Consider the following 13112-nt stretch of genomic DNA (forward strand, 5'->3'; position numbering starts at 1 on the left):
TGATTTTGAGCAGGTAGAGCAGGTGGCTCTTCCTGTCTTAATCATATCCTCTTGCTCTTTGGAAAGATGAATGGAAAGAAAGAGCAATTAAAACGAGGCTAAAGTATCTTCATTAGCTGTTCTGAGGGAAACATTTTGAATTAGTCTTTTGATTCTTCTCTTATTTTTCCCCCCTTTTTGTTTTTTAATTTTTTTGATGCCTTGATTTATTTTTATCTCCCATTGAATATTAACAGCTTAAAAATTGGCAGATTAGTTATATGTTGTTTTGGGATAGGAAGGATGAACAGAATCTTGTTTATTTCAAGTTAATCTCAGCTTGTGGCTAGATTGAGTAAAATGATATGATTTTAGGATTTTTTCTGAGATTATTTTGAAGTTTGGATTCACATGAGAACTATTAGACAAGAAACAATCTTTTCTTGTTTAAGATTGTTCTTCATATCTTCAGATATGATACAACAGTATAGGTATAGGTTAGCTTTATGATACTTGAGATTTTAGGGGTTGTCTACCATCTTTGCCCAGATGGGCCTTTCTTTCCCACTTTCCCATCCCTTCTACTTTTCTTTTCATTTCCTTACTGATTACTTAATGGCATTCAGGACTGTGAAGATATGGCTCTTCCCAACATTTAAATGTACTTTTCATTTAAATACTATACCATCTCATGTGACTTAGGCCTTGAGAAAACCAAGTCCATTGACTATGCTGTGGTGTTGATCTAAGTAGTATGTTGAGAAAAGAGTGAAAGATTCTTAATTTGTATATGATCTTGATGGTTAACTCATATATCTAATAATATTGATTTTCACAGTCATAGTACAGATAAACAAAACATGAAATACAGAAAGCCGTAGATAGTTTCTGTCAAGATACTTGCTGGAGATGTTAGGTTGGAGAAAATAATGGCCAAAATAATATTCAGAAAATCATCCAGAATAACAAAGATATAAACTATTCTTTAGCACCATGGGGTGACACACCTTTGATAATTTAGAATGCCTTTTAAGAGATTTTTAATGCATGTTTGTGAGCTAATGTATGATTTAAGGCAACTCTAGTTAGTTGCTATAGCAAATAAGCCACAAAAGACATATATAATGACTCAGATGTTATATGTTAATTTTTGTTCATGTGAAATTTATTTGCTGTGCCATATTACCCAAACCAGGGGTTAAACTCAGGCCATGGTACTGGAAGTGTTGAGTCCTGACTCTTGGACTGCCAAGGAATTCTTTCTCATGTGAAATTTAAATTGATTGTTTCTATTACATGGGGGGCTCCTTTGGAGACACAGACCCTTTCCGATTTTGCTCCAAGTTTGTCATACCTCCATTGAGTTGGAGGAAGAGGGAAAGAGCATGGAGGATTGTATGTGGAAGGTTTTTATTGGACCAGGCCTAGGAGTAGCACACATAGCTTTTGCTTCTACTGGCTGTATAACTCAATTAGAAGCTCACTTACAGAGGCTGAAATATGTAGTCTAGCCTTGTATCCCACGAAAAAAGAGAAACTGCATTGGGTAATAATATCTGGATAATCTTTCCTTTAGCCTAAAAGCCTTAGTAGATGGTACATGATTTTGCTCAAGTATTGAGGCAAGGGAGGGGATGTACCTAAAGCTAAGCAACCATCTGCCTGCCTATTCTTTCTACTGTGATTAAGTAATCTGAGGAAGAGAAGGTGAGCAAACTTTAATGAAAATAGAGCATTTATGATTTGTACTCTCCTCTGATTTTTTAATAACTTCAGAGTTACTTTGATTTAATTTTTATTATCACTTTAAAACTTTGTAGGATATTCATTCATTCAACAAACACTAAGTGTTGAGATTTTCTTTTTTGTTCACTAACTTCTCCTTTTTTAAAAAATAAATTACTATTAAACTGAGATATAATTTTTTGATACCTATGGTAAAGGATAAACTTTGAATGACACTCCTTGCCCCTTTAAAAAAATGTAATTTGTGTAGCATAAAATCCACTGTTTTAGAGTATAGAATTCAGTGGTTTTAGTATAATCATAAATTGTACAACCATCATCATATCTAATTCCCCAGAATATTTTCATCATTCTGAAAGGAACACCATACCTGATAGTACTCATTACTTCTGGCTTTCCCCTAGCCTCTAGTAATGTACTGTGGTATGTATGGTACTGTGATCTCTATGAAGTTGCCTGTTCTGTACATTTCATGTAAATGAAATCATATATGGTCTTTTATGAGTTTCTTTCACTTAGCATAAAATTCATCTACGTTGTAGTGTTATTGTTATTTAATTCCTTTTTAAGGGTGAATAATATTCCATATGGATATAATACATTTTATGACTACCCTCCTACCTTTAATTGTCTGTTTGTCATGCTAAACAGACAGTTGGTTCTCAGTCTCAGAACTAGAAGCAATCAAAAGTCTTCCTTGGCTGTCTGAAGTTCTACCTAGCTTTGTATGGTTGAAAGAAGATACTCCTTGAGATTCTCATTGGCATCCTGACTTGTTTAGTTACTAGTTCATAAATGGGGAAGTAGATATCTTATTATTTGCACTGTCTTTGAATCATATTCTTTTGAATATGGTTGTCTAAGGTAGCAGGTAATAAATTAGTGTTCTTGTTTTGACATACATCTGGTTGTAACTACACAAAAGAAAAAACCCATTTAATTTTAATAGGCTAGAGAAACAATTTAAGTGCCTCAAATAAGTAGACTCTTAAGTAGTTGTACTGGAGTGGAGAGGAGGATGATACTTAATGCTAGAGAAACTGATTACCATTTCATTAATTTTATTTATTTTGAAGTATAATTGACTTAAAATATTACATTAGTTATAACATAATGATTTGATAATTTTTATATATCACAAAAATCTCTTCCATCTGGCAAGCAGTAGTTTGTTCTCTGAGTCTATATATTTTGTTATATTTCTTTTTTTAATCTCACAAATAAGTGAGATCATCAGATACTTGTCTTTGTCTATTTCACTTAGGGTAATATTCTCTCAGGTTCATGCATGTTATTTGAAAGGGCAAGATTTCATTTTTTCTATGGCTGGACAATATTCCACTGTGTGTGTCTGTGTGTGTGTATAAAATCACATCTTTTTTTAAAAAAAGTTTTATTTATGGCTGTGCTGTGTCTTTATTGCTGTGTGGGCTTTTTTCTAATTGTGGGGTGTAGAGGCTGTTCTCTAGTTATGGTGCACAGGCTCCTTTCTGTGGTGACTTCTCTTGTGGAGCACGGGCCCTAGGGTGTGTGAGCTTCAGTAGTTGCAGCACATAGGCTCAGTACTTAGAGCTCCTGAGCACAGGCTCTGGAGTACAGGTCGGTAGTTGTGGTGCATGGGCCTAGTTGTTCTTTCTGGACCAAGAATCGAATCTGTGTCTCTTGCACTGGCAGGCAGATTCTTTATGACTGAGCCCCAGGGAAGCCTCCATATCTTCTTTATCTATTAATCTGTCAGTGGACACTTAGGTTGCTTCTGTATCTTATCTATTGTATGTAAGATTGCTATGGTACATATAGATTTTTGAATTAGTGTTTTTATTTTCTTTGGATAAATACCCAGAAGTGAATTCCTGGATCGTATGGTGGTTCTATTTTTTATTTTTTAAGGAATCTCCATACTGTTTTCTATAGTGGCTGTAGCAATTTAACATTCCCACCAACAGTGCACAAGTGTTCTCTTTTCTCCACGTTCTTTCCAATACTTGTTATTTCTTGTCTTTTTGATAATAGTCATTCTCACAGGTATGAGATGATGTCTCATTGTAGGTTTGACTGGCATTTCTGTGATAATTGGTGATGATAAGCACCTTTTCATATGCTTGCTGGCCATCAATATGTCTTCTTTGGAAAAATGTTCAGGTCTTTTGCTCATTTTTTAATCAGATTGTTTATTTTTTTTAATAGTTGTGTTATGTTTTGGATATTAACCCCTATCCAGCATATCATTTGCAAATATCTTCTTCCATCTAGTAGCTTACCTTTTTGTTTTGTTGATGGCTTCGTTTGCTCTACATAAGGTTTTTAGTTGGATATATCCCTACTCATTTATTTGTGCTTTTATTGCCTTTACCTGAAGAGATAGATCAAAAAAAAAAAAAATTACTAAGACCAATGTCAAAGTGCATACTGCCTATGTTTTCTTCTAGGAGTTTTGTGGTTTCAGGTTTTACATTTTAGTCTTTAGTCCATTTTGAGTTTATTTTTGTATATGAGGTAAGAAGGTCCAGTTTCATTCTTTTACCTGTAGCTGTCCAGTTTTCCCAGTGTTATTTATTGAAGAGACTGTCTTTCTCCCAGTGTATATTCTTGCCTCCTTTATCATAGGGTAATTAACCATATAAGTATTGATGCATTTCTTATTCTGTTCCATTGATGTATGTGTTTGTTTTTGTGTCAGTACCATACTGTTTTCATTACTGTAGCTTTGCTTTATAGTTTGAAATCAGGGACCATTTTACCTTCGTGTTGTTCTTTGTCAAGATTGCTTTGGTTCTTTGAGATTTTCTGTGGTTCCATAAAAACTTTAGGATTATTTGTCCTAGACTGCTCAACAGGTAAAGAATCTGCCTGCAGTGCAGGAGATACAGGAAACTTGGGTTCAATTCCTGGGTTGGGAAGATCTCCTGGAGAGTAGGAAATGGCAACTCAAATAAGTATTCTTGCCTGGAAAATCCCATGGGCAGAGGAGCCTGGCAGGCTACAGTTCATGGGGTCACAAAGAGTAGGACATGACTGAGCATGCGTGCATGTGAAAAACACTATGGGTATTTTGATAGAGATTGAATTGAATTTGTAGATGCTTTGGATGGTGTGCAATTTTAACCATACTAATTCTTCTAGCCCATGATAGTGTTTAGAGTACCAGTCTTTCATTTCCTTGGTTATATTTATCCCTAGATATTTTATTCTTTTTGGTAGGATTGTTTCCTGAATTTCTCCTTCTAATAGTTCACTGTTAGTGTATAGAAATGCAACAAGTTCCTGTATATTAATTTTGTGTCATGCAGCTTTACTGAATTCATTTATTCTCATAGTTTTGTGGTAGAGTCTTTCTTCTATGTATAGTATTGTGCCATCTGCAAATAGCTATAGTTTTACTTCTTTTCCAGTTTGAATGCCTTTTATTTCTTGTTGTGGCCAGGACTTCCAGTACTATGTTGAATAAAAATGGTGAAAGAAGGGACTGACTTCCTGGCAGTCCAGTGTTTAAGACTCTGCTTCCACTGCAAGGGGCACAGGTTTGATTCCTGATTAGGAAACTAGGACCCTGCATGTTGCACAGCACAGCACACCACCCCGCCCCCTGCCCCGGCCAAAAAAAAATGGTGAGAATGGGTGTTCTTGTCTTGTTCCTGATCTCAGAGGAAAAGCTTTAGGTTTTTACTGTTGAGTATGATGTAAGCAAGGAGATCCAACCAGTCTATTTTAAGGAAATCCGTCCTGAATATTCATTGGAAGGACTGAAGCTGATACTCTAATACTTTGGCCTCCTGATGTGAAGAACTGACTCATTGGAAAAGACCCTGATGCTAGGAAAGATTGAAGGTGGGAGAAGAAGGGGACGAGAGAGGATGAGATGGTTGGATGGCATCACCGACTGAATGGACATGAGTTTGAGTAAGCTCCGGGCGTTGGTGATGGGCAGGGAAGCCTGGTGTGCTGCAGTCCATGGGGTCACAGAGTCGCACATGACTGAGCAACTGAACTGAACTGATGATGTTAGCTGTGACTTTGTCATATGTGGCTATTGTTTAGTTGAGGTACATTTCTTCTGTACCCATTTTGTTGAGAGGTTTTCTTTTTATCGTAACTGGATGAATTTTGTCAAGCTTTTCCTGCATCTTTTGAATTATGTGATCATGTGTTTTTATTCTTGATTTTTGTTAACGTGGTCTGTTGAATGATATACTGCATTCACGCGTATTGAACCATCCTTGTATCCCTGGGAAAAATCCCACTTGAGCATTGTGCACGATTCTTTTGTTGTAGAATTTTGTTCGCTAATATTTTGTTGGGGATTTTTGCGTCTATTGTTCATCAGGGATATTGGCCTGTAATTTTAATATTTTGTATGTGGTGTCTTTGTCTTGTTTTGGTATTAGAGTAACCCTGGCCTCATGGGTTTAGACACATTCCTTTCTCTTTAATTTTTTATAGTAGTTTGAGAAGGATAGGTGTTAACTCTTCTTTAAATGTTTGGTAAAATTCCCCCTGGTTGTCTTCTGCTTCTGACCTTTTGTTTGTTGGAAATTTTTTCTTTTTTTATTTATTACTGATTCAATTTCTCTACTAGTAATCTGTTCAGATTTCCTAATTTTTCCGGATTTAGTCTTGGAAGGTTGTATGTTTCTAGGAATGTATCTGTTTCTTATAAATTGCCTAATTTGTTGGTGTATAATTGTTTGTAGCAGTCACTTTGGACTGTTTGCCTTTCTGTGAAATCTGTTGTAACTTCTCTTTCATTTCTGATTTTATTTGGACCCTCTTTTTTTTCTTGAGTTCAACTAAAGATTTATTAAGTTTATATTTTTTTCCTGTTTTGTTAAGACTCTATTTCACTTATTGCCACTCTAATCTTGATTCTTTCTTTCTTTCTGTTAACATTGGGTTTTGTTATTCTTTTCCTAGTTCCTTCAGGTGTAAGGTTAGATGGTTTATCTGAGATTTTTCTTGTTTCTTGAATTTCCCTCTTGGAACTGCTTTTGATGTGTTCCATAGATTTTGGAACATTGTTTCCATTTTCATTTGTTGCAAGGCATTTTTTGACTTCCTCTTTGATTTCTTCCTTTGACCCATTGCTTGCTTAGTAGCATGTTTACTTTCTATATGTCTGTTTTTTGTGTTTTCTTCATGTGGTTGATTTCAAATCTTATAATGTTGTGGTCTGAAAAGGTGCTTGATATGATTTCAGTATTCTTAAATTTATTGAGACTTGTTTTGTGGCCTAGCATGTGATCTGTTTTGGAGGATGTTTCAGGTGCATTTGAAATGGATCATAACTCCTCCCCAGAGAGGACTGCACAGTGTTTGCAGCTTTTGGATGGAATTCTTAAAAAGCATGGTTACAGATGAGAGACAAAATCAGGATACAATAGTGAATGTATCAGACTAATTGGCTGATATAAAAATACAGTCAATTTACATTTTTAGGTGATTATGTTCTACTTTTCCCTTGGATCTTTTTTCTGCCTTAAGAAATAAAATCAGTTGTGTTAAATAGTGTAACAGGTAAAATAGATTTGTACAAAAAGCTGAGTGAGAGGTTTGTTTAAGTGTACTTGTGATTTATTTTGTATTGAAAACAGTGAAAATATGAAAATCATCTGTCAGCCTAAAAGTCTGTAATGTGCAGCAGTACTAACTGAAAATATCTTTGTATTTTAAGAAAATTAACTTTTGTGCTTAGGTGAGATGATGAGTATTTAAGGCTTATAATTTTAAGATTGTAGACTTATGAAAATAATAGGAATATACTGTGGTGCATCCATATAGTGGAATATTATTCAGTGCTGAAAAGCAGTGATATACTAAGCCATGAAAACACATGGAGGAACCACTAATCGATATTACAGAGTAAAAAAAACCAATCTGAAAAGGCTCCATACTTTAAAATGTTTGATGGATGAAATGGATGGTGGGAGGGAGGAAGGCAGAGATGAATAGAGGATTTTTAAGGCAGTGAAACTACTCTGTATGAAACTTTAATAATGCTGGATGTGCATGTGTGCACGCCGGTTGCTTAGTCATGTCTGACTCTTTGTGACCCCATGGACTGCAGCCCGCCAGTTTCCTTTGTCCATGGGATTTTACAGAGAAGAATACTGAAGTGGGTTGCCATTTCCTCCTCCAGGGGATCATCCCAACCCAGGGATCAAACCTGCATCTCTTATGTCTCCTGCATTGGCAGGTGGATTCTTTACCACTGAGCCACCTGGGAAGCCCCATAATGGTGGATACATGTCATTATGTATTTGTCAAAATTTGTAGAATATTCAGTACCAAGACTTAATCCTAAGGTAAACTTTGGGTTTTTGGTAAACTTTGGTTTGGGTAATTATGGTGTGTCAGGTACGTTCATTGACTGTCATATATGTACCACACTGGTGTGGGATGTAGATAGTAGAGGAAGCTCTGGGTGTATGGGGGTAGGGATATGTGGAAAACTGTACTTTTCCTTTGGTTTTGCTGTGAGCCTAAAACTGCTCTAAAAAATAGAATCTACTAAAAAAAATAAAGAGTAAGAGACAAGTCCCTGATAGCTCAGTTGGTAAAGAATCTGCCTGAAATGCAGGAGACTCCAGTTCAATTCCTGGGTTGGGAAGATCTGCTGAAGAAGGGATAGGCTACCCACTCCAGTATTCTTGGGCTTCCCTTGTGGCTCAGCTGGAAAAGAATCTGCCTGCAGTGCAGACCTGGGTTCAATCCCTGAGTTGGGAAAATCCCCTGGAGAAGGGAAAGGCTACCCATGCCAGTATTTTGGCCTGGAGAATTCCATGGACTGCACAGTCCATGGGGTCTCAAAGAGTTGGACATGACTGAGCGACTTTCACTTCACTTCAAGAGGCAAGTCACATGTAACTGTGTGTAGTTTGCATATACTAAATGCCTTGTTTTATGTCATATAGGGTTGCTAAAAAATAATACATATATAGACAATTTCTATGAGATGAGTAAATATAATGCGAAAAGGTTGATAAGAGAATGGGTTGATAGTTTATGAAATTTATTTTTGAGTCAAAAGTAAGAATATGATGCTAAATGAAAATAAGTGAAATGTAAGTTTAATGACTTAAAAAGCCATGAGTGGAAGGTTAAGTAATTATCAATAGAAACAATCCAAAATGCTTTAATGGGACAGAGTGATTAATAGGAATTTAAGAAATTTTTGTAAATAAGCCTCAGCCATTTTGAATAATGATCACGCTCATTTAGCTAAGTATAGGAAATACCTGGCAATTAGTGGTATTTTGGGGCTTTATGTTTCCATTTCCACATTCTTGCTATTAAGTAGTACATTACAACAAAAGCAACCCAAACCAGTGTCAGTTAGCAAGCTGGTATAAACAGGACTTGTTTCTATAAGCCACAAGCCCAGCTCTCTGTCCCAGGTCACTTGATAAACATCTTGTATGAAAGCTCCTCTCCATGATTCTCTTAATGATGTTTAGCTCTTGTATTATTAATCTGCTAGGGCTGCCATAGCAAAATCCCACAGACTAGGTGGCTTAAATTGCAGAATTTTTGTACAGTTTAAAAAAAATTTTTTTTTCTTCCTTTCTTTGTCTTGACTGTGTCAGGTCTTAGTTGTGGCACACAAGATCTCAGTCTTCACTGTGGCATGTGAGATAGTTAGTTGGGGCATGCAGGATGTTTAGTTGAGGCACAAGAACTCTTAGTTGCAGCATGCGGGATCCAGTACTCTGACCAGGGATCAAACCTGGGCCCCCTGTGTTGGAAGCACAAAGTCTTAGCCACTGGACCACAAAGGAAGTCCCCTCTGACAGTTCTAGAGGCTGGAAAGTGCTGACAGGTTTGGTTTCTTCTGAGACCGCTATCTCTTGCTCATAGATGGTCACCATCTCTGTGTGTGACCTTTTCTCTGTGCGTGTGTAGGGAGAAAGAGCTCTGTTACCTCTTCCTCTTCTTAAGAAAGGACATCAGTCCAGTGCAATTAGGACCCCATCTTTATGATTTCATTTAACCTTAATTACCTTTTTATTTTATTTTTATTTGTTTGTCCGCACTGTGTGGCTTGCAGGATCTTAGGAATTAAACCCAAGCCCCAGCAGTGAAAGTGCTGAGTCCTAGCCACTGAACCACCAGCGAATTCTCCTTAATTGCCTTTTTAAATTCTGTCTACAAGCATAGTTACATTGATTAGGGGTTCAGCATATGAATTTGGGCAGGACACAATCAGTCTCTAACAGTTGGGTCAGGAGACAGTAATTCTCCTTGGAAGCAAAAAGTGGTGTAGCTTGAAATATCTGATGCTGAAGGGTCTTGCGGGCCATAATACAGGCTCCCTCCCTCTTCTTTACTTTCTTTTGTTCTGTCACAGGAAGTTGTTGAAGGGTTTTGAGCAGTCACTATCTGACTCCGGGCTACAAATTTAAGAATGCAGAGGAGCAAAGACTAGAGCAGAGACATTAGTCAGAAGATAGCAGTAATAATCCAGGCATGAGACGATGTCTTAAATCAAGGTGGGGGTAATAGAAATGGTAAAAAGTTGTCAGATTCACGATTTGTTCTAAAGGCAAAATGGACAGAATTTGCTGATGGAATATAATGTGGGAAAAGAGAAGAGCAAAAGTATAGCTGCAAGATTTTTGCCTAAGAAACTTATGGGAAAGAGCAGCTTTGGGAGAGAAAAATCAGTACATTTTGACTTTGTAGACATCATACTATACATAATTTTTTGTTTCAGATATAGCAATAATATTCAACATCCTTCTTTTAAGTTCTAGGCACTATTCCACATCAGTGCTCATGGATAATGATGCATTCATTTTAACAGTGGCTTCCCAGGTGTTGCTAGTGTAAAAAATCTGCTTGCCAGTGCAGGAGACACAAGAGGGTTTGATCCGTGGGTCGAGGGAAGATTCACTGAAGTCGGAAGTGGCAACCCACTCCAATATTCTTTCCTGGAAAATTCCGTGAACAGAAGAGCCAGTGCTTATGAATAATACTGCATTCATTTTAACAGTACCTTTAATTGTTGTATTAAAAACACATATGCCAGAATACTGCAGTGATAAGGGAACAGTCTGTATGATTTCAGTACCTTTGGACTGTGAAACTTTTGCACCTTGTTTTATGTCCCTGCATATGTTCCAGTGTCTCCTGCTTTATAGTCTTTGGGAACTTGAATAGAATTTGTGTCCTGCTTTTGTTTGAGAATTGTATACATTTTAATTATGTTGAATTGGTCCATAGTGCTTTTCAGGTCTACTATATCCTTCTACTTTTCTGTCTATTCATTCTATTAATTTTTGAGGGTTTGATATTGAAGATCCAATTTAAAATCTTTATTTATTTACTTAAAAAATAATTCTAATATATGATATAACTATGTGTAATTTTGTTCTGTAATTTTTTTTCTTGTTCTGTAATTTTTAAGTCTCCTGTAAATGTGTTATACTTTCATAATTTAAAAAATAGAAAAGAAAGAGAAAAAGCACATGTGCCAGGTTCTGTTCTATGCCCTTTTCAAATATTAGCTCTTCCTTAATCCTGATAACCAACTCTGATATATTATTATTATTCCTCAACTATAATAAGGAATAGAGGTCCAGGGAGGTTAATATACCTGATATAACATAACTTGGAGTATAGTTCCAGTGTAGCTAACTAATGTAGCTTAGTTACTACATTGTAGTCTATCATATACTATCATAATTTACTTTGCCATCCAATTAATGACATTTGGAAAGGGAATTCCAAATTAATTAGGTAATCTAAGCTTTTTACTTGGAGCTTCAATGTCAAACTCTCAAAAATTAATAGAATGAATAGACAGAAAAGTAGAAGGATATAGTAGACCTGAAAAGCACTATGGACAAAAGCACATAGAATATTCATTTTAATATCTTTGGGCATCAAGTGTATTTCCATAGGATAAATAAGAGTAGTAACAGTGGGTCAGATTATACACGTTGCTTATTTTAATACCTATCACCAACATGATGTTCAAAAGTGTAATTCCAATTTATTTTCCAATGATGGCAAGGAACAGAGATCATTCTGTCGTTTTTGAGATTGCATCCAAGTAATGCATTCAGACCCTTTTATATTTCCCCAATCTGGTAATATTTTTGCTTATCTCCCTATACATTTTAATGAGGAATCAGCACAGTATTTGTTACGGTTCTGAGTAGTCTGTTTAAATCCTGCACTATATATAGAATTTATAGGAGTTGTTGGAGAACATAAAGCATGAGTATTTAGCCAAGGAAAGTGTAAAGGAGGTACACGTTATGTTTGGAATCAGATGGGATGGAGCTGTATACACAGTAAATTCATTAGATAGTAACTCCTCCCCAAAGGGGACTGCACAGTGTTTGCAGCTTTTGGATGGAATATTCTTAAAAAGCATGGTTATAGATGAAGGCCACAATCAGGATAAAAGAGTGAATGCATCAGACTAATAGACTTATGTAAAATAGTCAATTTACATTTATCCTAACTTCAAGCACATGCTTTGCTAGCGTGTGAGATGAGTGCAATTGTGCAGTAGTTTGAGCATTTTTTGGCATTGCCTTTCTTTGGGATTGGACTGTAAACTGACCTTTTCCAGTCCTTTGGCCACAGCTCAGTTTTCCAAATTTGCTTGCATATTGAGTGCAGCACTTTCTTTTAGGATTTGAAATAGCTCAACTGGAATTCCATCACCTCCACTAGCTTTGTTCGTAGTGATGCTTAGGGTCTTAGGACCCATTTGACTTCACATTCCAGGATGTCTGGCTCTAGGTGAGTGATCACACCATCGTGACTATCTGGGTTGTGAAGATCTTTTTTGTACAGTTCTTCTGTGTATTCTTGCCACCTCTTCTTAATAGCTTCTGCTTCTGTTAGGTCCATACCATTTCTGTCCTTTATTGTGCCCATCTTTGCATGAAAAGTTCCCTTGGTATCTCTGATTTTCTTGAAGAGATCTCTGGTCTTTCCCATTCTATTGTTTTCCTCTATTTCTTTGCATTGATCACTAGGAAGGCTTTTTTTTTTTTTTTTTAATCTCTCCTTGCTATTCTTTGGAACTTTGCATTCAACTAGGTGTATCTTTCCTTTTCTCCTTTGCCTTTAGTTTCTCTTCTTTTCTCAGCTATTTATAAGGCCTCCTCAGACAACCATTTTGCCTTTTTGCATTTCTTTTTCTTAGGAATGGTCTTGATCCCTGCCCCCTTGTACAATGTCACGAACATCCGAACATCCGTCCATAGTTCTTCAGGCGCTCTGTCTATCAGATCTAATACCTTGAATCTATTTGTCATTTCCACAGTATAATCATGAGGGATTTGATTTAGGTCATACCTGAATGGTCTAGTGGTTTTCCCTACTTTCTTCAATTTAAGTCTGAATTTGGCAATAAGGAGTTCATGATCTGAGCC

At 36.4% G+C, this 13112-nt stretch overlaps 1 protein-coding gene across 6 annotated transcripts in view; it reads left to right on the top strand.

Annotated features, from left to right (window-relative positions):
* SPAG9 (sperm associated antigen 9) overlaps positions 1–13112 on the top strand; it is a 151953-nt gene that overhangs the window by 40084 nt on the left and 98757 nt on the right. The window lies entirely within an intron of this gene.

The sequence above is a fragment of the Bos indicus genome, chromosome 19 (genome assembly GCF_029378745.1).
Source record: "Bos indicus isolate NIAB-ARS_2022 breed Sahiwal x Tharparkar chromosome 19, NIAB-ARS_B.indTharparkar_mat_pri_1.0, whole genome shotgun sequence".
Taxonomy (NCBI): Eukaryota; Metazoa; Chordata; class Mammalia; order Artiodactyla; family Bovidae; genus Bos; species Bos indicus.